General features: G+C 40.9%; 1 protein-coding gene, 1 long non-coding RNA gene and 1 pseudogene across 45 annotated transcripts in view; 1 reads left to right on the top strand and 2 right to left on the bottom strand.

Annotated features, from left to right (window-relative positions):
- Positions 1–4,376, bottom strand: part of LOC114676432 (uncharacterized) — a 69,953-nt gene extending 65,577 nt beyond the window's left edge. The window contains exon 1 of the long non-coding RNA XR_003727479.2: positions 4,262–4,376. This is a non-coding gene — a long non-coding RNA (uncharacterized LOC114676432). The remainder of the gene's footprint in view (positions 1–4,261) is intronic.
- The window catches only part of PHLDB2 (pleckstrin homology like domain family B member 2), a 239,895-nt gene that overhangs the window by 121,995 nt on the left and 91,028 nt on the right, over positions 1–26,872 (top strand). For 14 of the 44 annotated variants that reach the window (XM_077994285.1, XM_077994282.1, XM_077994279.1 and 11 more), the window contains exon 1: positions 3,184–3,486. The exons of 17 other annotated variants lie outside the window; for them this stretch is intronic. The gene's annotated coding sequence lies outside the window, so the exon portion shown is untranslated. Of the gene's footprint in view, positions 1–2,513; positions 3,487–26,872 lie in introns of those variants that run through there. 13 more of the 44 variants (XM_077994286.1, XM_077994283.1, XM_077994280.1 and 10 more) reach the window with 3 other exon arrangements.
- Positions 23,137–23,247, bottom strand: LOC114676668 (small nucleolar RNA U3; annotated as a pseudogene).

Genomic DNA, 26,872 nt, shown 5'->3' with positions numbered 1-26,872 from the left:
ATTCTGCTTCTACCAGCTTATTACCTGAGTGACAATTGACTTCTCTGTGATCCTTTTTTCACTTATAAAATGGGAGTAGTAACAGTAACTGTCATAGGGTTGTTGCATCAACTAATACTGTCCTATATTTGGAAGAATACCGGATACGTGTATGATAGTAATTGTTGCTCTCCATAAATTTAGCTATTTTTTTCTTAGACATAAATATTGGCAATCTAATTATGGCCATTCTAAATATGCTGTGTTGGTGCGCACTCTCCTTAGATCTTCTGAAGGGAGAAAAGTTGTCTCTAAGATGTCTATGTAGTCAAGTGTATTTCTGGCATTGCTCGAGGCAAGGAAATGTTTGCAACACAGTGCTTTGGGTCAAAGCCATCATTTATTCTTAAGCACCATTTACATGTCCGGCATCCTTCTAGGCACTCTAGGGATATAGCACTGGAGAGAACAGGCAACGCTCTCTGCCTGCCTGCCTACCTGACATTCTAGTGAGGAGAGACAGACAATAAACATAATTTTAAAAGTACATTTTACAAGGTAATAGAATGTGGTGACTTTGTCAAAAAATAAATTTAAACTTTTAAACACATTTTAAACTTTAAGTAGAGTGGTCAGAGCAGGCCTGAGCAACACAGTGACACTGAAGAGTGTCTTGAAGGAAGTGAGGGAGTGAACCATGCAGCTACTTGGGAGGAGGGAATTTTAGGCAGAGAGGGCAATTACAACAAAGGCCCTGAGATGGAACGTATTTACCTAGGAATCTAGTCTAGGAGGCCATTGTGGCAAGGGCTAAGTGAGTGATAAAGGGGAAGTAGGAGGCTGGGCACAGTGGCTCACGCCTGTCATCCCAACACTTAGGGAGGCGGATGTGGGCAGATCGCTTGAGCCCAGGAGTTCAAGAACAGTCTGGGCAATGTGGTGAAACCCCATCTCTGCAAAACATTCAATATTAGCTGGGCATGGTGGTCTGCACCTCATGGAGGCTGAAGTGGGAGGATCACTGGAGACCAGGAGGTTAAGGTTGCAGTGAGCTATGATCATGCCATTGCATTCCCGCCTGGGTGACAAAGCGAGACCCTGTCTCAAAAAAAAAAAAAAAAAGAGAAAAGAAAAAAATTCCAGGGTAAAGGAAATAAAATGATGTTATGTTCATGGGGATGATCCAAAAAAGAGGAGGAAAGAGATGACGTGGGTGAGAAAAGAACAATGCTGGAGCACTTAACTGTTTAACTGTTGGATTGATCAGTGTATGTATGCTTCTGCAGGGCAAAAACTCAGGACAGGGGAAAAAATTCCTCTGAAAAACCAGACATTCCTAACAAACATATGAAAAAATGCTCATCATCACTGGTCATTAGAGAAATGCAAATCAAAACCACAATGAGATACCATCTCACACCAGTTAGAATGTGATCATTAAAAAGTCAGGAAACAACAGATGCTGGAGAGGATGTGGAGAAATGGGAACACTTTTACACTGTTGGTGGGAGTGTAAGTTAGTTCAATCATTGTGGAAGACAGTGTGGCGATTCCTCAGGGATCTAGAACTAGAAATACCATTTGACCCAGCAATCCCATTACTGGGTATATACCCAAAGAATTATAAATCATTCTACTATTAAGGCACATACAAACGTATGTTCATTGCAGCACTGTTCACAATAGCAAAGACTTGGAACCAACCGAAATACCCATCAATGATAAAGAAAATGTGGCACATATACAACATGGAATACCATGCAGCCATAAAAAAGAATGAGTTCATGTCCTTTGCAGGGACATGGATGATGCTGGAAACCATCATTCTCAGGAAACTAACACAGGAACAGAAAACCACAAACACTGCATGTTCTCATCATAAGTGGGATTTGAACAATGAGAGCATATGGACACAGGGAGGGGAACATCACACACCGAGGCCTGTTGGGGGATGGGGGACAAGGGGAGGGAGAGCATTAGGACAAATACCTAATGCATGTGCTTAAAACCTAGATGAAGGGCTGATGGGTGCAAACCACCATGGCACATGTATACCTATGTAATAAACCTGAACGTTCTGCACATGTATCCCAGAACTTAAAGTATAATTAAAAAAAAATTTTTTTAAAGGCATTCCGTAGGTAAGGCTCTCCCTAAAATTAAAAGTCAAACTTTTACTTGCACATATGAAAAGTGCATTAAATAAGCTATTTCTTCAGTGACAGTATACTGAGTTATTATGCTCATGGTGTCAGGTACTTTGCATATATTATTCAGAAGCTTATTAGCAGCATCAGTATCGTTTATTGCTGCACTCTAGGTGAAGAAATTGTTGCTGGGAGCTACAACAACTTGCCCAAAGCCACAATGATCATAAGTAATTTGCACTTCGTTGTGCTCTTCTTTGCTGGTGTGGGATTCTCGAGGGCCAATGTCCTTCATCTGTGTAACTCTAGAGACTCGCCCAGACCTTGGAAGAGGTTCACATTTCCGCGTGCCGAGATCGATTATGGGCCACCCTCGGTCTCATTCGTTGACTTCCAATAAAGCATTGGCTGGTGAACATCTACATCAGCATTGTTTTCATTGGTTATAGCAACTCAGAAAAATATTGGGGAAAATACTAAAACTTTCAAGAGATGTGATTGCAAGGAAATCAGAATGAGTTTAAAACCCTCCTGACCCCCGTCCTTAGCTGAGGCTGTTCTCTGAGGATTTTGCAAACCTGCTTTCTGACGCATCTGTTAAACTTGCCCCGGGGCGAATTGTCAGAAGGAGGTGCAGTCACCTGGAGTTTCCCAATAGATACTTCGCTGTCGGTTGAGGAAATCATCACCCGAGGACGTAAACCCTCCCGCCCTTCTTTCAGCTCTTAAAAAAAGCCTGCTACAGAAGTCCCTACTGCGTTGCTGTGAACGTAGCTTTGAGAAGCTGGCGCCCAGTGATGGGGCAAAAAGCCAGGCCCTTCCAGCAGCCGTGAAAGCCCCAACAGCAAACTGCCTGGGAGCAGGGTAGGTCACCAACTTCGTTGCTCGAACTCCCTGGGTGCCCGCCGCGGTGGTTACAAAGGGGGTCAGGGGTGCCGGACCCAGCCGCGCGGAGCCCACCATTACGGCCCGAGGGGGGCCCGACGGTGTGGCGTGGCGCAAGGAGCGAGCGAGCCTGCCTTCTCTCGCCGCCAGGAACGGGCCACACCGACGGCCAGGTGAGGCGGCGGCGGTGGTCGCCCGGAAGGAGGGGGTGGCGCCGACTCCGTGTGCCAGGAGTGCGCCCCGGGGACACTGCCTCCCCCGCGCCCGAGTTGGTTGCCGCCGGTTGCGCTGCGGAGGGTTGGGGGCGGAGAGGAGGCAGTGGCTGCCCGGGCCGAGGAGGGGCGCGCTGACTGATCACCGCGAGTCAGGAGGGGCCGGCGGGCTCACGGACGGAGACAGGGTAGGCGGGGGCAAGGGCCAGGCGCTAGGGCGGCGGCGCCAGCGTAGAGCGGCGGTTTGGAGGAAAGATGAGACGGTGAGTGGGCTCCGCGGGCGCAAAGTTTCTTTGCTTCTTTACAGGCTGTAGGGACAAAAGCCCAGGCTGGGGTCGGCAGTGCCCAGGCTGCGCAGCTTGGTGGTGGTGGTGGGGGGGTGACGAACCCCGTTGTGCATGACTCTCGGGGGGTTGAGGGGATCCCGCGGAGGGAATGTCTGTCTGGTAGGGGAGATGCTTCCAGAGTGATTGTAGGAAACAGGCAGGATGTGGGGGAACTGGGGGCAACTTTTTCCAACAACTCTGGAATGCACATGGAGAGAGGGATGGGGATCCTTGGGAGAGCTCCCTGAGACAGAGAAGGTCCGCTGCTGGTTGGTGTAGGGCGCGGGATTCAGAGAAGACTCCCTCCCCTCAAATATTTGGCTGGCTGCGCTTCTAGTTCCACTTTCTTTCAGGAGTGAACCTCACGAGGTTTAACAGCCAAGAGCGGCTGATTCCGATTTGGCCTTTGACCCCCCTGAAAGTTTATAGTGTGGCCGTCTCGGCACCCCTAGAGATAGCAGCTGGAAGGCTTGGGGAGTATTTTAACCCGCTGTTTCTCCAGCGCCCTGCGCGGCGGAGGCGCAGCTGAATTGTTTGCTGGTACGTTTAATAACTTAGCCCTAGCAGTCATCACTTATTAAAGCGCCGAGGACCTGGCTAACTCCCGCCACCACCAGGAAATTAAAAGGCTGACCGGCTGTCCCTCCCAGGGTTGGGGTTTCCTGTTTGAAAGAGCTTGGGAAGTCAAACTGCTTCGCGGTTCCTCACTTACCTTTCTTATGTAAAAGAGGGAGAGACGCCCGCAGCTCTTTCTCTTGGTAAACTAGCCCGTGGCTGGAAATTCTCCGGGCGCCTGGCCCTGCCCTCTTCCCTAGAAATCTTTATCCTGCAACTCTGAAGTAGCTCTAAAGAGCTCTAGAATGCGCAGCTAGTCATAGCCAGGCACAGCTGGGAGTGTAACTAGACGAGGCATAAAAATGTGGAGTCTTTTTAGTGTAAATATTTGTCAGCCACATTTCCCTTCGTAATATGAACGTGTAAGTTACAGATGTAGATTTTCAAATTCTGGACGTGTAATTTTAAGCTTCCTAGTTTGGTTTTATTTGGGCGTTCGAGATATGTCTCTGGGATTCTAACGTTTGAATTCGGCTGGGAGAGATCTAAATGAGGTCCACAGTTTCAGAAGGTTAAACTTTTGCCCTGTGAACACTTGAATTCTTGGTTCCTGGTAGGATAGCAACAGAGCAGTCGGATTTGGGATAAATAAACCGTTAGAGTTGCCCACTATTTTCACTGAATGGCTATATCTCCCTTGCCGTTGCCTTCAATTGTGTAAATATTTGTTTGAATAAAGAGCGAAGGTTCTTTGAAAAGTAACAGTTGTGTCTATTCTTGGCTCCCTTTTCATATCCTCTGCTTAGTTATTTAGAAGGATTTTCTTTGCCTCTTACATTTAATAGGGAAATTTAAACATTACATGTACTTAAATTCTGTAAAGTCTCCAAACCATTTATAACTGGCAAATGCTTTAATGACAAGGAAGAGTTGAGTTTTTGCTCTTAGCTGGCTAATGTAGCCTTCACCTCTTGAGACCCAGAGGTTTGCAGATCTCAGCCTGTCACAAGTGGAAAAATGAGATGTCTGGTTAAGAGTAGTCATCATTTCAGTCAATTTGCAGGCCTCAATCTGTTGTATGCAGCTGGCAGCTGCTGTTCTTTTGGTGTTGAGATCGACTGCCATGGGTGTCGCCTGGATCCCTATTTGAAATGGGGAGGAAAAGATACTTAGGAAATTGGAGTAAGAGCTTGCTCACTCCTATCTTCAAGAACTGTGACCAAGCTGAAATTCGTTAGCAGCCTTTCCAGAAACATTTTATTTACCCTGTGTGTTTGTGTGTGTGTGCAAGAGAGGACAAAATAAGCCAAAGTGATTAACCAACCTCTAGTTTTCACTATTTTCTTCAAAGCTCCGTTTTGAGGTCTGTAAGCAAGGGTTGACTCTGGAGTGCATTGGAGAAGTTACCTCGGCTCACTGCAACTTCTGCCTCCTTGGTTCAAGCCATTTTCCTGTCTCGGCCTCCCAAGTAGCTGGGATTACAGGCGCCTGCCACCACGCCTGGCTAATTTTTGTATTTTTAGTAGTGACAGGGTTTTGCCATGTTGGTCAGGCTGGTCTCAAACTCTTGACCTCAGGTGATCCGCCTGCCTGGGCCTCCCAAAGTGCTGGGATTACAGGCATGAGCTACCACACCTGGTCTCCTTTTAAATGTTTTTAAAAGAGCAGTTAATGTTATGACTTTATATCCTAATTTTCAACCCTTAGCAGGGAGGCAGTGCTATGGTGCTGTGGATGGCTTAGAGTGATAGTGGCTTTGTATATTTTCTAGGTGGAGTACCTGTGCCTTATAAATCTATCTGTAAAGTCTTGGTGTACTTAATTGTTGATTGTGTAAATGTCACTCTTTTGAAACAAAAACACCGAAGTGATGCGCTTTATCTTAAAGTCCTGACGTACATTGGAGCTGTGGTTCTCAATGGGAGAGGGGATTTTGGCCCCCAGGGGATATTGGCAAGGTATTTTTGGTGGTAACCACTGACAGGAGTAGAGTGCTACTGCCATATAGTGGATAGAGGCCTGGGATGCGGTTCAGCATCCTGCCATGCACGGGACACAAAAACAATTATGCAGCCCCAAGCCCTGCACTAGAGTATTGCCTGGGGGAGTAGGTTGACAAGATTAGGGATCTTAATCTAATTTGAATCCTCAAGAGACTTGTTTAACTGTGTTAAACAAGAGACCCTTATCACAGAAGCCGCTTTGTAGGTAGCAGATTCTTTTGCCCTTGCCATTTAGAGTCTTAATATACCATAGAGGTCCAGGAACTTGTGTTCATTGACAACTTTGAGTTGGATTAAAGTCATGGGATTTGCGAGCATTAGAGCACAAGGGAGCCTCAGAGATCACTTAATTTCTACCCCTTCTTTTTATAGATGTAAAAAACTGAGACACTCAGAACTTTAGGACTCATAAGGTCTCAAGTGAGCTAACGGCAGGCAGACAAAGTTCTAGGTACAACCCAGGAGTTAAAAAATTTTAAATAGAGATTCAGGCAAATGGGAACAAACACCAAAACACACTGGACCTGACCTTGTGTGAAAGTTTCAAAGCACCATTCCCTGTGAGAAAATAAATAAATGCTTCGATGGGGGAGGGGCGGCATTAGCCATAGAGAGTGTGGGGCACATGTCTGGGTGCCCCAGTCCCAGAAAGGGGTAATTCCATTATATGACCTGTGACACTCCACTTCTGATGCCTGCACCGTCCTTTCCATGGCAAAGTGGGCAACAGATGGTTCCATAGACATAGCAGATGTTGCTTTTGAATCCAGGTACAAAACAGAACATTTGAGATTTTCTGTCCCTCCCTGCCTTATCGGTTAAGAGTAGAGTACATGAATGGATAGGGCTGGCTTGGACAGAAGGGAGAATAACAGAGTCCTCCTGAGTATGAAAGAAAAAAAGACACCTGGCACATATGGAAATGAGCAAGCGTTGGGGAAATTGTGGGGAAAATTCAAATTCATAAGTTGATGAGGGGATATCTAATATAAATTCAATTGCATAGAACTAGGATTAAGAATCAGAAGACAATTCAAGCTTAGCTATTCTTTCAGCATGTAGAACAAAATAACTCTGGGGGTAAAAGGAACCTTAGAAATCCTCTTATCTGAATCTTTTCCCTCCAACCAACTAACTGGGTTGGATAGCAGCAGAATCTGCAAGCCTCCTGTTCTATTGCACTTTCTCTTGTACCCACAGTCTCTACCATTCCATGTGTTTACCTAATGGGAAAGAAAATGATAGTAAAGAAAGTTATTGTTAATTACTTGGGAGAGTTTAAAAAGCATGGTATTTGTGAATGGCTCTGTTTATAGAAAGGAGTTATCTCAATGAGTTTTTGATTATCAGAAAAGTTGTACACCATAGCCTGATTAATTACAAACATGTGTACTCTCCTGTTTACATTGCTATGATTAACCATTAGGCTCATGATTATGGATTCTAGTTCTGGGTGCCAGGTGGTCCTGCTGTGGTAGTTATTTTATCTAATACTCAAATCTGACAGGTTCTGGCCATGTGGGAAAGTTTTTAATGTGCCTTTGGTGGAAGACATAAAACCTCTGAAAGTGTTAAGATAGTTTCTTATCATTTTGACAGCTAGCCAACGGGTGTACCTCAAAGCCAAGTACATACTAATATATTTAGAAATGACTCAAGAGTGATGGCCCTTTTAAGCGATCTGCCCCCCTGCAGGTACTAGGCAAAAGAGGTGTAGCAGTCTTTTCATCATCACCTTTTATCTGGCCACTCTTGTTACTGTTTTTCAGATGATGGGAGAGGAGACAGGAATAATTTTTAAACAAATAACTGTTGGCTAAAAATATTTATTGGGATTTGATTAAAGTAGCTTGTCTTTTGAAAATAAATAAAACCAAAATTGGTAGGTCAGGTTTTCAAATCCCTTCAAAGTAAACATTTAGCCAGGCAGAACTTATCTCTACTTTCATCCAGGAATTTGAACCTTCCGGGAGTTAATTTGCTTACAGTTGTTTTCATGACGTTTAAGGATGTTTCTTAGACATTGCAGAAAAGAAGCTTCGTGCTGTATCTGCTTTAAAGGCAAGATTGTTGTCTATAGCAACTAGTGCTCAATAAGAGAAACCCAAGTGTAAAAATCATTTTACTGATGTATGGGAAACCTAGAGATTGTAGATAATTGCTATACAAAGATTAATAAGATATAGAGTAACAGGGTTAGTTAGTCAAAAAGTTTTTGAGAGGACTTTTACAGAAGATGCTTGTTTAGTGTGTTGGGCTGATTTTATTAGACGAAGTGCCTTTCCTTACTTTACAAATTAAAAGGAAAGAAAATATCGTATATGCCACTATTTATCGATGGCCGTAAGCCAGGTCAGCTTTATCTGAGACTTACTGCTAATTCAGTGGGGATTGGTGTTGATCATCTTAGAATGTTTTGTTTGCACATTGCATGTGACTGCCCTAGATGGCAGTATGTTCATGGAACTAGCCTATGAAATAGCAAAAAAGTTAAAGATTACAAGAGTTTTCCAAGGTTTCTTTCTTGACCACCCTACTGCTAAAACAAGGAAAGATCAAAGCAAAGGAAACCCAGCCCCTACATTCTTTTGACCAGTGCAGACCCGGTGTGAATAGTGCTGCACAGCCAAGAGATATTCAGAGGGGATTGAGAAGTGATATCTGGCTGCCTCACTGCTTACGTCATTGCAGAAGTAGCTTTTCAAAAACAGTTTAAGATTTATTAAGGAAACTGCAAGCCATGGGAATGCAGACAAAACCTTTCTTATGCATCATGCTGAATCAAATACCCATATTATATTACATTAACATAACTCTGACCAGGCCTTTTCCCCACTATGTTATGCTGAAACAATTTACCATGCCTTTGGAATGTCATGGGCAACAGTGCCGGTGAAATCTTTTCCCAATTAGGTAGCTGCCACCTTATCACTAAAACTATTTCTGTTCTGTGGTCATTTCCATTTCCTGCATTATATAATGAGCACTCCTGTGTTGTTTAACCAGTATCTGTGGGAGTCCAGAAAGTTGGAGCAGAAAGAACATGTAATTCACCCTCACTATTTTGAATATGGAGAAACTCCTGCTAAAGCAAAATGAAGACAGGCGAATTGACGTGCTCCAGACCTTAGTTCTGTTAGCAGAACCAGAACTAGGATGGATCTTCCGACTCACTTCCCTGGCGGCCTATCCAGTGTTCTTTCTACTAGATTGGCCACTGAAATAAAAATAACATCCTAATGTAACCATTTCCTTTATTAGATCTTTTGGCCAGAGTTATAAAAGGCAGTATTGATTAAAATTAAATTAAACTTAGTCAATTGTTTATTTATCTCGACTTGTTTAAGTGATTTCCCTTCTTTCAAGCAATAAGTGGTCAAAAGGCAGATAGCATGGAAGGGAAAATTAAGTGTCTTATAATACTCATTCAGCATACTCAACTGCTAAGTAATGAAGATATGATATTATCATAATTACTATTTGTACTTTACAATATTTTAGAAACTTACCCCACCCACTTAATTTTTTTTTTTTTTTTTTTTTTTTGAGACAGTCTTGCTCTGTCACCCAGGCTGGAGTACAGTGGCACGATTCAGCTCCCTGCAACCTCGGCCTCCCAGGTTCAAGTGATTCTCCTTCCTTAACCTCCCGAGTAGCTGGGATTACAGGTGTGCACCACCACACCCAGCTAATTTTTGTACTTTTAGTAGTGATGGGGTTTCGCCATATTGGCCAGGCTGGTCTCAAACTCCTGACCTCTGGTGATCCGCCCACCTCAGCATCACAGGGTGTTGGAATTACAGGCATGAGCCACCAAGCCCGGCTGCACCCACTCAGTTTTTGATTTAAAGCGAAATGCATTACAAACATGGAAGACGTGGTTGACCTGTGTTTGTTCCACCTCTTGTGAGCCTGTTTATACTATGACTATTCCCAGTTCATAAGTCTTGGGTTAAGGAATGGTAATTCCAGCAAGTATATAGGTCTGGGGAATGTTACTTTGGAAAAATTGAGTATTACTCTTAAGGGAGTGTCTTTTGATGAGTAGTGTGGGATGGGGCAGGATGCCGACAAGATCGGAGTTTCCCTCCCATACACTCTCGTCAGCTTCCAGTTCAAGTCCACGGAGGTGGTTTCAGGGTCAAGAGAGCATCTTTATCCACATATGATCCCCAGGTTGATAATGCTCTTGCTTGAAATTAGCTTTGAGATCAAAAGATCAGAGGGTGCTTTTTCCTATAGCACTCCTGTGGTTCAAGAAGAGTATCTGAAGTACAGTACACACAGAAGTCAGGACCTCCGAGTTATCCCATGATTCTCCTCGTCACTGGGTGATCACATAATAAAGGAAGACCCTTCCAGCTTTACGGGGGACTTGGTCAGAATCCTTGGTTAGGATTCTATGAAGAACTTGACCTAAAGATCTCCTCCAGTTTCAGAGAAGCAGTAACAGAACTGTAAAATATTCAAAGTATGTTAGTCTCTTCCTTAACATACATTTCTAAGGGATGTGTGTGTGTGTGTGTGTGTGTATTTTAACCTTTTAATTGAGGCTGAAATTCTTGATATGGAGGGTTTGACAGTTTTTGTGAATGCTTTTACGTGTCAACTTTATGATGAAATCATTATTTGGGCACACAGTGGTGAAACTTAGCTACCCCAACTAACGTTATCTTGCAAATATCTTAAATGTGATGGCCTGCTTACTTGTTTTCTGGAAAATGTATTTGCTTTCAAACTTCTCCCAGGTACTTAAAAATACATGTATCAGTTTTTAGGAACTTAATTCAGTATGAGAAAGAGTTAGTATTTTATACTTAAAAAAAAAAAAAATCAGCTAGGAGCCAGTGATATGACTCCAACCTTCTTTGTAAAGTCAGCTACTATAATTTTTAAGTCAGTATATACATTTTATTTGATGTTGACTTGCAGAATGCTTGTAGCTTTTTAAAAAGATATTTTATTATGAAAAATATTAAACTACACAAAAATTTAAATATACACTAAAATAATAAAATAATAAACAAAGATCCATGTACCTATCACCCAGCTTCAACAATTATTTATATATGCTAATCTTGTTTCATTTGTAAACCTCGTTTTACCCCAAAACATGCATTGTTGTAAAGCAGATTCCAAACATCATTGTATTTCATTAATAATTTACAATGTAACTCTAAGAGTATTTTTAAGATATATCATCATCACACTTAAAAATCACAGCATTATCATCTATTTTCCAGTCTCAAATTCTCTGATTGTCTCGTATGTCTTTTTTTAATTTTAATTTTTTTGAGACAAGATCTTGCTCTGTCACCCAGGCTGGAGTATAGTGGCACGATCTTGGCTTACTGTAGCCTTGGTCTCTTGGGTTCAAGTGATCCTCTCACCTCAGCCTTCCCAGTAGCTGGACCTGCAGGCTTGTGCCACCATGCCTGGCTAATTTTTGTGTATTTTGTAGAGATGGGGTCTCGCCATGTTGCCCAAGCTGGTCTCGAAGTCCTGGGCTCAAGTGATCAGCCTGCCTTGGCCTCCTAGAGTGCTGGAATTATAGGCCTGATCTACTGCTCCCAGCATATACTTAAAAAAAAAATTACGGGATCTTGCTGCATCACCCAGACTGGAGTGCAGTGGCATGATCATAGCTCACTGCAGCCTTGACCTCCTGGGCTCAAGTGATCCACCTGCCTCTACCTTTGCCTTTGCCTCTGCCTCTGCCTCTGCCTCTGCCTCTGCCTCCTGAGTAGCTGGAACTACAGGCATGCACCATCATGCCTGGCTAATTTTTTAAATTTTTGTAGAGATGGGGTCTTGCTGTGTTGGTCAGTCTGGTCTCAAACTCCAGGGCTCAAGCAATCCTCATGCCTCAGTCTCCTGAAGTGCTGGGATTATGAGCCTGAGCCACCTTGCCTAGCTTCATACATTTTAAAAAACAGATGATTTGTTCCAAACAGGATCCAAAACCATGTCCACACATTGCATTTAATTGGTATGTCCCCTCAGTGTCTTTAATAGAGAATACTTCTCTCTTCCTCTTGTTTTTTTTTTCTTTTTCTCTTGCCATTTGATTATTCATGAGTCTTCCTCCACCCCCCTCCCACCACTGGGGACTTTCCCATATTTTAGAATTAGGTAATTGCATCTCTGGTTTTTTGTTTTTGTTTTTTTAAACCGTGTTATTCTCTTCCTTGTATTTTCTGTAATCAGAGACAGCATACTTTGAATTTGTGTTGAGCTGAATTTTTATATATATATATATATATATATATATATATATATATACTTCAATACTTATTGACAGCGTCTCTTCTTTAAATATTGCTAAAGCTGCTTTAACACAAATGTGAGTCTAATTGATAAAAAGCACATCTTGATGATTTATGTAAAAGAAAGGAATTTTGCAAGTGTGAGAAAACTAATGACTCAAAAGTTTACTGAGGTTGCTTCTGCTTTCTGTCCTCCTCCAACCTGTCCTCCTCACTGGCTGAAGAGAGTTATCACAGGGAACATGCAGCTAAATTACTTGCAGAGTCTAAAGAATATTTTAAAGTTCCTACAGACTAGTCTTACTCAAGGGACTAGCACAAAACTTTTTTTAAAATCCCTATGATTGATGGCTTACCCTCCTTACTAAGAGACCTATAAGATTTCTAAGAATTCCTAATATAAAACTATGTAGACTGATTTAAAAATAGCCTGCTCACAGGAGATGAAGATCCTCATTTGAAATATGGTTATTGCTGTTGATTGTGATTACTTTTAGGAACCTTTGAATACCATCTGGAATTTTTTTTTTCTTCTTTTTTGACAGAGCTCAGTCTTCAGTACAGCTAGGGATAACAGAAGGGAATGGTACCCCGGGGTTACACTCTTTTATTGTAACAGGAAGAAGCTGGAACTTCTTTTATATTGTGCTCTACTCCTTCCATCTGCACTTAATGTTCTCATTATCCCCTATCACTCTCCACTTCCTTCTGGGCCCCTTTTCCCTCCTGTAGCATCATTTGAGTCTTTTGTTCTTTCCCTAATGGTCTTCCTTCCTTCTTCTTTTAGATATCTTTAGAATATGATAAAGTAAAAAGTCAAAAAAAAAAAAAAAGAAAGAAAGAAAAGACAAAGGAAAAAGAAAGGAAAAGAAAAGCAAGAAAGCAACCGTGTAATCGGTGTCCTAAGACATCGCAGCCACATTCTGGTCCCCAGTGACCCTCACCTTTCTCTCCAGCCTTGCCACACATCACTCCCAGCACCTGGTGAATTCTGAGGCTGTGTCTTGTTGTCTGAATTCTGAAGAGTCCCCATTGGCAGTCACAAAAAGCCTTTGTGTGTTTGAGGCCACTGTAGGCATGTGGACAGCATGTGTGTCTGTCTCTGGGAGTGTATGTGTACTTGTGCGTGTCTACACACATTAGGATTTACAGCTGCCTGTTGTAATAGGCTCATTCTGAAAGAATAAACAAGCCTCCTTATTTTACCATTAAAATACATTTCTTCCTGTGGAACTGCTTTTTTGGATCTTTTTGATAATTGTAAACATCCTCCTTGGAGATTATCCACCTACCTACATGTATCTAGTGGGTAATAATTATTTTGTTCAAACAGGCAGGTCTTTGAGTGACAAAGAACATGGTGCAAAGGAAGAGGAGTTGGAATCCATTTGCTTCTGTGTTTATTTGCAAAACAGAACAATAAGGAGACTATGCCTGCTAACAAACAGGCTTTTTTCTCTCTCTGCTGTAGAATATAAAATCTTGTGTGTGGTGGAAGAGTTTTAAAGGAACAGAGGTTAGAAAGCCAGGATGAGTGAGCGGGAGAAGAGGAAGTTCTAAGGAGACATATTGAGATAGTGGGAAGATCCAGGGTTATGGATGGCTGCAGAAACTGTTGGGAATGGCATTGGAAGGAGAGGATCTGGGGCTCTTTGCTCAGAGGGGGGTGTTTGCAGATGGGTTTGGGGATATGTGGACAGGTGAGGCTTGTTTGCAGAGATAGAGGAGGTTGAGGAGGATATAAGAATGAAAGGAAATATTTGTGAAGTAGCTAGGTCTATTTGCAGAGGGGGAGTTGAGGAGACTAAAGGTTTAACTGAGGATGGTGTTTGGAGAACAGAGGATGAGGAAAATAGGCTGCTTTTTGACTTTTGAAATGAGAATATTGCTAGGAAGTGGTTGTTTCTGGAGCTTCTAATAATTAGCTCCCTCTTCCTTGTGTTTTGATGTTGGGATTAGTGGAAAAAGAGACAAGTTTTTGTGTCCATTGTTGTCCAGTGTAAAGCTTGGAGTTTCAGGTTGAACTAGATTTGTTTTTCCCTTCAATCCTCTAAAAGCTTCCCCTCAGGCCCCATCTGCTGCCATTGGTGGCCACAGAAATACCCCCACAGAATTCATGTAAAGAATGGCACTGCTTCTGAAGTACTGCTCTAAGCTGATGTCTGAATTCAATTACATGTCATCAGTGCATGCTTTATTCATAACATCATCTTATTGTAAACATCAGTGCTGAAAGAGACCAGCCTGTGGACCACCAGTGTGTGGGGAGAGCTTTGAACACCAGACATCTACCACTGTCTGCCACAAAATATGGACTCCGAGTCAGGATCTCTGTTCCATGGCTCTTGCAGGGCATGGGTGTAGACTCAAACTTTGTTATAAAGTGGAAATTTTGACCCACACCCTAATTTTTTTTTGAAATGAGTTTTCCTGAATTTGCTTCTGTAATCTAAATCCCTCTGCATTTTCTCAACAATATGAAATGATTTACAGTTTTCTATCACTTGCTCTTGCAGTCGGTCCCTCTTCCATTAATTCCTACTATATTGATTGGATGATCCTAAGCAGTGTCTTTATATGACAGTGTGAAATGACAAGTAATATGTTGTATAATTTGGGGACTCTCTATACTCACTTGGTGTAAATTACCTAGATAATTGCATTTATATAGGCCAGACTTGAAGTCCCTCTTCTCTAACACAACACAGCAAAATACAACACAACACAACAGACATTTAAATTTGTTTCTTTGCTTTTAAAACTTTGTTCTTGGCCCGGCATGGTGGCTCACGCCTGTAATCCTAGCACTTTTGGGAGGCCAAGGCAGGTGGATTACTTGAGCCCAGGAGTTTAAAGACCAACCTGAGCAACATGGCAAAAACCCATTTCTACAAAAAGTAAAAAAAAAATTAGCCAGATGTGGTGGCTCATGCTTGTAGTCCCAGCAACTTGGGGCGCTGAAGTGGGAGAATGGCTTGAGCCTGGGAGGCGGAGGTTGCAGTGAGGCAAGATTGTGCCACTGCACTCCACCTTGGGTGACAGACCCTGTCAAACAAACAAACAAACAAAAACAAAAAACAAACAAATTCAAAAAAACCTTTGTTCCTTCGGTGTGTTTTCATTATCTTGGAACTCTGATCCCTACAGTATCATAAATTCACTGTTGGTGGTTTATAGTTTGAGGGATCAGCTTCATTCTGGTGCTATCTGATATAAATGAAGCTGGAGAATTTTATTTCAAAACAGATACCAGAATTGTACCAAAGAGAAAAGAATCTCCCAAAGAACTTTTAAAAATGATTCCTAATTTGATTTTTCAGGTAATTTTATTTTCCAGGGAAAAAATATTGTGACTTTCTGTGGGTACCTTCCAGTGATCTCTTCATGACTTCTTGGCATTTTCTAATGAGGTGATGTAGTAGGTTTCAGGTGATAAAATAACAAGAGCACTGGGGGGATTTAATTAATGGATTGGAAAGTAAACACAAACATTTTGACATATATTAATTTCTTTCCTGTTTAGACTTCCCAGTGTTGTCTTTTCTCTCAGATGGGCACCAGATGCATTCGCTTCTCCTAGCCCATTCTGTGGATACGCATGTAATAAGGCATGTAGCCATTAAGGCCTTTGGGACTGTTTTCCTTCCACAGTAACATAATGCAGGGATTGTATAGTTTCACTGAGACCTCTTTTTTGTTTACGTAAAATATACAGGAAACCCAAAACAAACACATCAGCATAGATCAAGAAGACAGGCTGTAAACTTTGGCATCTTCTTTGCCTCCTCTCTTACACATGTTAACACAGACCTCCCTTCCCCACTTCCCTCCCTCATGTTGTCACCTTGGCAATGCCTCTTGTGTGCTCTCCTTCACCTCCCACCATCCTAACTCTAACTCTGCTTTCTTCCTCTACATTCAGCTGCAATCTCTGATGTGTACAATCATGTTCCTCCCACTCTCATTGCCTAGGGAATTAAAACCAAACTCTTTCACTGTGTTCTTCATCCTCCTGCCTCTTCTTTCCTTGCCCACACCCTAATCCGCATTCAGAGTACATGATTGATGACTGGTCCGCATTTCCTAGGAGTTTCTAATGGGGTTAGGCCTGCTCACACCTAAAATGAAAAGGGCACTTTGGAAGTAGGGAAGGCAAGAGCTATCAGTAACCATTGTTGTCCCTCATGGGGTCAGAAAAGTCACCCATTGGAATTATTCTGTACCTTTTGAGTTGAATTGATTTGAAGGTGAAGAGAAATCAATCTGAAACAAATATACATGTGCATTCAGCTGTGGCAGGTAAACTAAGCCTCAGGAAAATGAATGGATTCCATATTTGTATCTGATGGTAAATCTCTAAATGCACAACCTTTTACACATCCTAAACAGGACCAATACGCTTGAACTAAAAAAAAAAAAAAAAAAAAAAAAAAAAAAAAAAATGGGGTAACAAACACGAATAACCCTCTAAATTTTCTCTGGAATATCCTGCTATCCCAGTCATCTGTAACTTTCCTCTACAGATATGCATGGCCAAGAAGAAATGGTACATGGCTGTTTCTAAGATGTGGTTTATTATTTGCAAATATCCTGCTTGTTGCTTCCCTAGAGTTTGTAAAGCTGATCTTTCAGCCAACACTACTTTGGAAAATTCTGCTGTTATATTTTGTTTGGCCAACCAGTCTGCTTTGGTAATCATAGTTACTGGTTTTTAGAAAAAGTGTGTGATGGAGAGGGGGAGAGGTGGTGGCACTTTCTGGGGTAGTAGGGAATCTGTATTGTAGTTTAATACTCTATCGTTTATTTAGCCCAAATAGAGAGGGGACAGAGTTTCATAATATTTTAGTCAGGTGGTTAAGTAGCATTTCCAACTACAAACAGATTCGAGTATATTAATGTATTTTATCATCTAAAAAGTAACATCGGTATCTTATACTGCTGAGTCAAAAGCCAAACCTTTGAGTATTCATTTTGACAAGAGGTATTAAACCCTTCAATTCTTTACGTTGGAGTAAATATTTAAAATGCAGTTTGGGTATAAGTGCTTAGCTTTTTATTCTGCTTAGTGACATCTGCCCTGGCTTGCTTTCTGGGTTGCTGTGTCTGCATATTGTGGGAATACTCTTAACTTAGTTCTGTTTCCCATTTTGTATGTATTTCTTTCAAAGCAAAGTCTTTCTTACTAACTGGCATTAATTCTTGCCTATTCTAACCTCTCAGAGATTTTTTTGTAGCCACACCTAAACACTGGCAGGATTACTGTCCAAGTTAAATCACTTTTAGAGGAGGCATGCTGCTTGGACCCAGGAGGGCATATCTTACATGGTGGTGGGGATGGAAAAGGATTTAGATAACCATGAGTAAGAAATACACGATTATTAAATATAGTTCATCCCAGGAGACTTACAGTCCTGGATTTTAAAAAACGGTGTTATAGAAACTAATGATTTTTCCTATATGGATTTTGCTTTAATTCTATCAGAGATAGAATGTTTGTTGGATGTACCAGTGGTCTGACCTAATAGGGGCTTGGAAGTTTGTTTACATCCTTTAACTCCCAGAATTTTAGGTGTGCAAGTGGCTTTATGCTACTATTGAATAATACCTGTCAGATTCCCTTTCCTTCAGTGGGCTTCTTTGCCATTTCTTTATACTGTAACCTCCTCAAAACTACCGCTCTCCCTGTATTCGCCCCACTGCATGTTCCTTTTCCTGTCCACCAATTCTCTCCATTAAGGAATGCATAGCAATTATTTGTTCATAAGTATGTTTTTCCCTTTGGACTCTAAGCTATGTAAAGGCAGGAAATGATATCTCTTACCATATGTCTCCCAATGCCTAGCTCAGGACCTGATTTACACTAGGCACTTAATGAAGGTTAGCATCCTCATAGTAACAAAGAAGCCCCAAATCTCAGTGGCCGCAGACAATCTTAGGTTGACAAGGACCTCGTTCCATGTTGTCCTCATTCAGGAGTGTGGGCTAACAAAGCCTCCGCAAGCCTGAATGGAGGCTAGTTGTCTTAGCAGGGAAGTGGGAAATGGTGAACCATGCTGTGACTCATGATGCTTCAGCTTGGAACTGGCACATTACTTTCTCTCATATTTCATTGATCAAAGCAAGGGATGTAGCCACACCTAACCTCACAGAGACGAGGAAGAGCAACCTCGCTATGTTCCTGAAAGAAGAAGAACTGGAATATTAGTGGGTAACACTAATGCCTGCTAAGTCAATGTCTGATAAACAGTAGGCATGAATTTAATGAATGAAGTGCCTAAAACTACCCATTGAGATTTAAATTTTTTTTCCCTGTACAATAAACAGAACTACTCAAATATGGAAGTAATGTAGCTACATTCTAAAAAACAATGTTAATATTATCTTAGCTATTATTCAGCAAACATCTAGAGACTTTTTAATAACAATTCTGTTAGCTGTATTCCTATCAGGGAAGTGTTTGATTTTTCAGTTTTTCAGATGCATAGAGTGGAACAGATAAATACGTGTGATTAATGTTTTTGCCAGAGTCATTTAGAAGAGTTGGAAAAAATGTTGCAGTCTTCAGTATTTATATATTAATTAGTCTGATCAAGACTTTTTTTTTTTTTTTTTTTTTTTTGAGGCGGAGTTTTGCTTGTTGCCCAGGCTGGAGTGCAATGGAACAATCTCAGCTCACCACGACCTCCGCCTCCCGGATTCAGGTGATTCTCCTGCCTCAGCCTCCCGAGTAGCTGGGATTACAGGCATGCACCACCACGTCTGGCTAATTTTTTGTATTTTTAGTAGAAATGGGGTTTCTCCATGTTGGTCATACTGGTCTCGAACTCCTGACGTTAGGTGATCTGCCTGCCCGGGCCTCCCAGAGTGCTGGGATTGTAGGCGTGAGGCACCGCGCCTGGCGAAGAAGTTCTTTAACCTTTTTTGGAAAAGTTAGTATCTGGCTTGAAAATTGGGCAAGAGCTAAGGAAAAATCAACTTAAAATGTTTAATTGGCCACAGTGGCTCACACCTATAATCTCAGCACTTTGGGAGGCCGAGGCAGACGGATCACTTGAGGTCAGGAGTTAGAGACCAGCTTGGCCAACATGGTGAAACCCTGTTTCTACTAAAAATACAAAAATTAGCCAGGCATGGTGGCACATACCTGTAATGGCTACTGGGGAGGCTGAGGCAGGAGAATCGCTTGAACCTGGGAGGCGGAGGATGCAGTGAGTCGAGGTCTCACCATTGCACTCCAGCCTGGGCAACAGAGCGAAACTGTCTCAAAAAAATAAAAAAGAAAAAAAGAAAATGTTTAATCAGCTTTAAAATGAAGTGTTGCTACATATTTAGTATTTTATGGTGAGTTCTTTTTCCTGCTTGTCAAAACAATCCAAGTATATAAAATGTAGAAAATATGAACTAGTATGAGAGAGGTAAATTAAAAGTCATTGGTAAAACTACCATCCAAATAAAATCACTACTGATTTTTTTGGTGTGGTGTCTTCCAGTCCATTGTTATTGTTATTATTGTTGTGGAAGAATAGGCATATTGAGGAGGCAAGAGAAGATACTGGCTTGTACTAGAGAGGCCACCGTGGAAATGCTAAGAAATGATCAGATTCAGAATATGTTTTAAGGACAGTGTTGGTAGGATTTATTGATGGATAAAATGAGGAAGGGGGTGCTAGTGACAGAGGAGACCAATGTTGATTCCCAGGATTTTGGCTTGATCCCTACCTGTGTGTATGGTTGGGTGTATGTACAGTTGACTCTTGAGCAACTCGGCGGTTAAGAACACTGACAGCCTGCTAAATTGAAAATCTGCATATAACTTTTTACTCCTCCAGAACTTAACTACTGTTAGTTTACCATTGACCAGAAGCCTTACTAATAACAAAGCCAATTAACACATATTTTAATACAAAATAACACATATTTTATATGTATGATAGACTATATTCTTATAATAAAGTAATTTAGAGAAAAGGTTATTAAGATGTTCACAAGGGAGAGAAAATGTATTTTCTAAAATGCTAAAACATGGAGAAACCTTGAAAACTTTGTTTTTATTATACTTTAAGTTCTGGGATACATGTGCAGAAGGTGCAGGTTTGTTACATAGGTATACACATGCCATGGTGGTTTGCTGCAACTATCAACCCATCATCTACATTAAGCGTTTCTCCTAATGCTATCCTGCCTGTAGCCCCCCACCCCTTGGGAGGCCCTGGTGTGTGGTGTTCCCCTGTCAATGTCCACGTGTTCTCATTGATCAGCTCCCACTTATGAATGAGAACATGCAGTGTTTGGTTTTCTGTTCTTGTGTTAGTTTGCTGAGAATGATGGTTTCCAGCTTCATCCATGTCCCTGCAAAGGACATGAACTCATCCTGTTTTAAGGCTGCATAGTATTCCATGTGTATATGTGCCACATTTTCTTTATCCAGTCTATCATTGATGGGCATTTGAGTTGGTTCCAAGTCTTTGTTATTGTGAACAGTGCTGCAATAAACATATGTTTGCATGTGTCTTTATAGTAGAATGATTTGTAATCCTTGAGTATATATCCAGTAATGGGATTGCTGGGTCAAATGGTATTTCTAGTTCTAGATCCCTGAGGAATCACCACACTGTCTTCCACAATGGTTGAACTAATTTCCATTCCCACCAACAGAGTAAAAGTGTTTCCATTTCTCCACATCCTCTCCAACATCTGTTGTTTCCTGACTTTTTAATGATTGCCTTTCTAACTGGTGTGAGATGGTATCTCATTGTTGTTTTGATTTGCATTTCTCTAATGGCCAGTGATAATGAGCTTTTTTTCATATGTTTGTTGGCTGCATGAATGTGTTCTTTTGAGAAGTGTCTGTTCGTATCCTTTGTCCACTTTCTGATAGGGTTGTTTTTTTCTTGTAAATTTGTTTAAGTTCTTTGTATATTCTGGATATTAGCTGTTTGTGAGATGGGTAGATTGCACAAATTGTCTCCCATTCTGTAGGTTGCCCATTTACTCTGATGATAGTTTCTTTTGCTGTGCAGAAGCTCTTTAGTTTAATCAGATGCCATTTGTCAATTTTGACTTTTGTTGCTATTGCTTTTAGTGTGTTTTAGTCATGAAGTCTTTGCTCATGCCTATGTCCTGAATGGTATTGCCTAGATTTTCTTCAAGGGTTTTTATAGTTTTAGGTCTTACGTTTAAGTCTTTAATCCATCTTGAGTGAATTTTTGTATGAGGTGTAAGGAAGGGATCCAGTTTCAACTTTCTGTGTAGGGCTAGCCAGTTTTCCCAACACCATTTATTAAATAGGGAATCCTTTCCCCATTGCTTGTTTTTGTCAGGTTTGTCAAAGATCAGATGGTTGTAGATGGGTGGCGTTATTTCTGAGGTCTCTGTTCTGTTCCATTGGTCTATCTGTTTTGACGCTGGTACCATGCTGTTTTGGTTACTGTAGCCTTGTAGTATAGTTTAAAGTCAGGTAGCATGATGTCTCCAGCTTTGTCCTTTTTGCTTAGGATTGTCTTGGCTATGCGGGCTCTTTTTTGGTTCCATATGAAATTTAAAGTAGTTTTTTCCAATTCTGTGGAGAAAGTCAATGATATCTTGATGGAGATAGCATTGAATCTATAAATTACTTTGGGCAGTATGGCCATTTTCATGATATTGATTATTCCTATCCATTAGCATGGAATGTTTTTCCATTTCTTTGTGTCCTCTCTTTGAGCAGTGGTTTGTAGTTCTTGAAGAGGTTCTTCACATCCCTTGTAAGTTGTATTCCTAGGTATTTTATTCCCTTTGTAGCAATTGTGAATGGGTGTTCACTCATGATTTGGCTCTCTGTTTGTCTGTTATTGGTGTATAGGAATGCCTGTGATTTTTGCACATTGATTCTGTATCCTGAGACTTTGCTAAACTTGCTTATCAGCTTAAGGAGATTTGGGGCTGATACGATGGGGTTTTCTAAATATACAATCATGTCATCTGCAAACAGAGACAATTTGACTTCCTCTTTTCCTGATTGAATACCCTTTATTTCTGTCTGTTGCCTGATTGCTCTGGCCAGAACTTCCAGTACTATGTTGAATAGGAGGGTGAGAGAAGGCATCGTTGTCTTGTGCTGGTTTTCAAAGGGAATGCTTCCAGTTTTTGCCCATTTAGTATGGTGTTGGCTGTGAGTTTGTCATAAATAGCTCTTATTATTTTGAGATACGTTCCATCAGTGCCTATTTTATTGAGAGTTTTTATCATGAAGGGCTATTGAATTTTGTTGAAGGCCTTTTCTGCATCTATTGAGATAATCATGTGGTTTTTGTTGTTGGTTCTGTTTATGTGATGGATTATGTTTATTGATTTGCATATGTTGAACCAGCCTTGCATCCCAGGGATGAAGCTGACTTGATCGTTGTGGATAAGCTTTTTGATATGCTGCTGGATTCGGTTTGCCAGTATTTTATTGAAGATTTTCACATTGATATTCATTAGGGATATTGGCCTGAAATTTTCCTTTTTTGTTGTGTCTCTGCCAGGTTTTGGTATCAGGATGATGCTGTCCTCATCAAATGAGTTAGGGAGCATTTCCTCTTCTTCTATTGTTTGGAATAGTTTCAGAAGGAATGGTACCAGCTCCTCTTTGTACCTCTGGTAGCATTCAGCTGTGGTCCTGGGCTTTTTTTGGTTGGTAGGCTACTAATTGCTGCCTCAATTTCAGAACTGGTTATTGGTCTATTCAGGGTTCGATTTCTTCTTGGTTTAGTCTTGGGAGAGTGTATGTGTCCAGGAATTTATCCATTTCTTCTTGATTTTCTAGTTTTTTTGCATAGAAGTTGGTACTCTACATGTTCAGAGAAACTTCTCTAGTAATGAACTATAGAAATGATACCTGAAAGTATAGTCTTATATTTACCATTTATTAAGTGGAAGTGGATCATCATGAAGGTCTTCATCCTCTTCGTCTTCATATTGAGTAGGCTGAGGTGGAGGAAGAGGAGGAGCTGGTCTTGATGTCTCTGGGGTGGCAGAGGCAGAAGTGGAGGAGGTAGAAGGGGAGGCGGGAGAGGCGGGCACACTTAGTGTGACTTTACGCCCTTTTGTAAAGTGTAACTTTACAAAAAGTAAACTTTTTACTTTTTTTATTTCTCTAAAAATTTTTTTTATAGGACCAATCCTTCTTCATCCGTTTGCTGTAGTTCAGTGCCTGTATCATAGAAGGGTCCATGTTGCAAAAGAAGGCAAAAGCAGTCTTAAATAATCGGAACCCTTTTGCCAGATTGTGTGATGTCAGTTTGTTTGCTGGTACTGCTTGTTCTACATCTTCTTCATCATCTGACAGTGGTTTAGAAGCACTTTTCTCTATTAAGTTGTCCTCTGTTAATTCCTCTTGTGTGGTGTATTAGCACTTGAATTTCTTCAAGACCCGTATCTTGAAACCCTTCACCCACTGCCTTTTTTTTTTTTTTTTTTTGGCCATATCCACAGTCTTTTTGGTGATTTCCTTGGCTGTCTCTGTTGTAAATTTTGTGAAGTCATATACAACATCTGGACACAGTTTTCTCCAACAGATATGTATTATTTTGGGCTCCATGGCTTTCATGGCCTTTTCTGTAACAATGATGGTATTGTCAACAGGGTAATACTTCCAGGCTTTTATGTTTTTCTCTCTATCGGGGTTCTCTACCATAGCATTGACAGTGCTTTCCATAGGGTACCGTAATGAGCCTGAAAGGTCCTTAGGACCCCCGATCTAAAGGCAGAATTAGAGATGTGTTTGGGGGCAAGTAGACCACTTTCATGCCTTTGGTGTTGAACTAATGGAGTTCTGAGTGGCCAGAGGCATTGTCTAATGTCAAAAGAACTTTAAAAGCAGTCCCTTACTGGCAAAGTACTTCCTGACTCCAGGGACAAAGCGTCAATGGAACCAATCCGGGAAAAGAGTTCTCATTGTCCAATGAGAAGTCTTTTAGCTTGTGGTACAGCTAACAGACTAGTATTTATATTTTCCTTTGAAGGCTCAGGGTTAGCAGCTTTATAGAGGACAGTTCTGGTCATAACTATGACTGCGTATGCACAAAATGGTAGAGTAAGTCTGTCCTTGCTGCCTTAAATCCTGGTGCTCGCTTCTCTTCCTTACTAGTAAATGTCCTTTGTGGCATTTTTATTTTTTTCAGGATTGGGCAAATTTTGTCTTCATTAAAAACCTGTTCATTTAAGTGCTTAGGAGTTGATTTAAAAATATGCAAATAAATAAAAACAATGAAACCACCCTGTTCAGCCAGATATCCTTTCTCCTCAGGGAATTTATATGGTGTCCAAGAACTTATCTGCTGCCTCTTGGTTGACAGAAGCTGCTTTTACTGTTATCTTGATATTTTTTCGGCCAAACCTGTTTCTAAAATAATCAAACCATCCTTTGCTGGCATTAAATTCTCCAGCTTTAGATTCCTTACCTCCTTTTGCTTTAAGTTGTCATGTAATGATTTTGCCTTTTCTTGAATATTATTAGAGTCTATAGGCATGCCTTTTTTTAAAGGAATTCTGTGCCCACTTAAAAGGTGCACTTTCACTGAGACTCAAAGTTATTTCACAAAAAGTATAAAATTTTCATACCTTTTGGCATAGCTTGCAGTGACAACTTCACAATTTTCCTTTTCTTTATTTTAATAGTGGTCCTTATGCTGGATTCATTTATTTTGAAATGGCAGGCAACTGTAGCTGCAGGCCTCAATCTCTGGTACATATTAGACAATTCAACTTTTTCTTGTAATATCATGACTTGTCTCTGCTTCCTGAGTGCACTTCCAGCATCACTAGTGGCATTTTGTATGTGTCCCATGGTGTTATTCAGGGTTTATAGTATTAAAATAAATGTGTTAAAAATACTTGAGAACCATGAGATATAACTTATTACTGCAATATTAAATTTACTGGAGAGATGAACTGCACATGCACAGGTGATTAGCATCACGTGGCGTTTTCAGTGAATACCTGCAACACTTGAGTTCACTGCAGTAGCAACAGGGGGTGTCCAATTACTGTAGTATGGTATGTACTACAGTGAATTTTATGCAACCATGATATAATATCATATTTTTATGTTTGTTTACATTTCTCTCTACTGAGAATGGCATTATGTGTAGTCTGTGTTACTTTTCATAAGACATTTGTGTATGTTTTGTGGTTGTAAATGATGAAATAGACTAGTAGCCACAAATATTTTATGCTCATCATATACCTCACTTTTCTTTTTTGTTTTTTCAGTATTTCCAGGCTATGCAGTTTGAGTTTTTTCTAATTATTGCAAATCTCCAAAAAATTTTCCAGTGTATTTATTGAAAAGTTGCGTGTAAGTGTACCCATGTAGTTCAAGCCTGTATTGTTCAAGAGTCAACTGTATAAGAAAATGGCACTCATTGTATTACATACAGAAATATACCTGTGTGTGTATAATCCATGTGTGTGGGTGTGTGTCCTGATATGTTTTTTAAAACTAACTTAACATTTTATAAATGTACTTTTTGTGCTATAAAATGTACTTCAAAATATGATTTTAAATGATTGTATAATATGCTCTCATGATGTATTATAGCTTATTTGATTTTTTCCCTATTATTTGGCATTTATGGTATTTTCCCATTCTAATAAATAACACTGTAATGTCCTCAGATTCATCTATTTCCTTGTTTTTTCAATTCCAAAATATTTAACTTGAGAGAATTGGCTGAGGCTTGCTGGAATTTCAATATGGCAAGCCAACGAGAGGTGATGTTACTTCGGAATAGAGGAGTCTCAGTTTTAGTCCTCTAAGCGGGCATGGTAAGATAGGTCTCAAACTAGGCTGGTGTTGCTTTTAAAACCGGAATTGATAGCAGTTGACACATGCTGAGAAGAGTGTTTGTCTTGGAGGCAGAAAGGGCACTGTCCCAGAGGAAATGAAAGCCTTACCAAGAGCTAGATGGCAGGACTAGATGCCAGCTGGGAGCCAAATGTAATGAAGAAACTTCATTTTTTTTAGGTACATTTAAAAAGATAAATTATGTTTGTATCTATCTGGGCAGGGCTTTGGGTTAGAGGATAAGGAACCCAAGGCAGAGTTTGTTGGGGAGCACCTTTATGGGCAGTTGGGTACCTGGCCCATGACCAGGATTTATGCAGCCAGACTGTTTCGTGGTCTTGTGGATAAAGAAGGAGCTCTTTACTAGGCTGTCTGAATTTGCTCAGAAACTGTGTGAAGCTGAGCAACAGGGTGAAGGTCCTTAATCCATGGCTGAGAGGGAGTGAGGAAGGCTTTGATTAAAATGGAAAGCTTACATTCATTGAATTGCTCACCTCTGGGGCAACGAGAGCTAGAGGGGTGGAAGATAAAAATACTAGATATAACCTCTTCCTTAAACCTGTGGCCTAGTTACAAAGACAACCACATTATGAAACCATTACTAACCATATGTGATACTGTTTATATATAGACCAGAGATGTCATAATTAGTGTCTGATGTGCCTAAGGGTTGGAGGACAGTTTTAGTGGTT

This window comes from Macaca mulatta, chromosome 2 (assembly GCF_049350105.2).
Source record: "Macaca mulatta isolate MMU2019108-1 chromosome 2, T2T-MMU8v2.0, whole genome shotgun sequence".
Lineage (NCBI taxonomy): Eukaryota > Metazoa > Chordata > Mammalia > Primates > Cercopithecidae > Macaca > Macaca mulatta.
The sequence above is the reverse complement of the archived record's forward strand: the minus strand, read 5'-3'. Positions and strand labels throughout refer to the sequence as shown.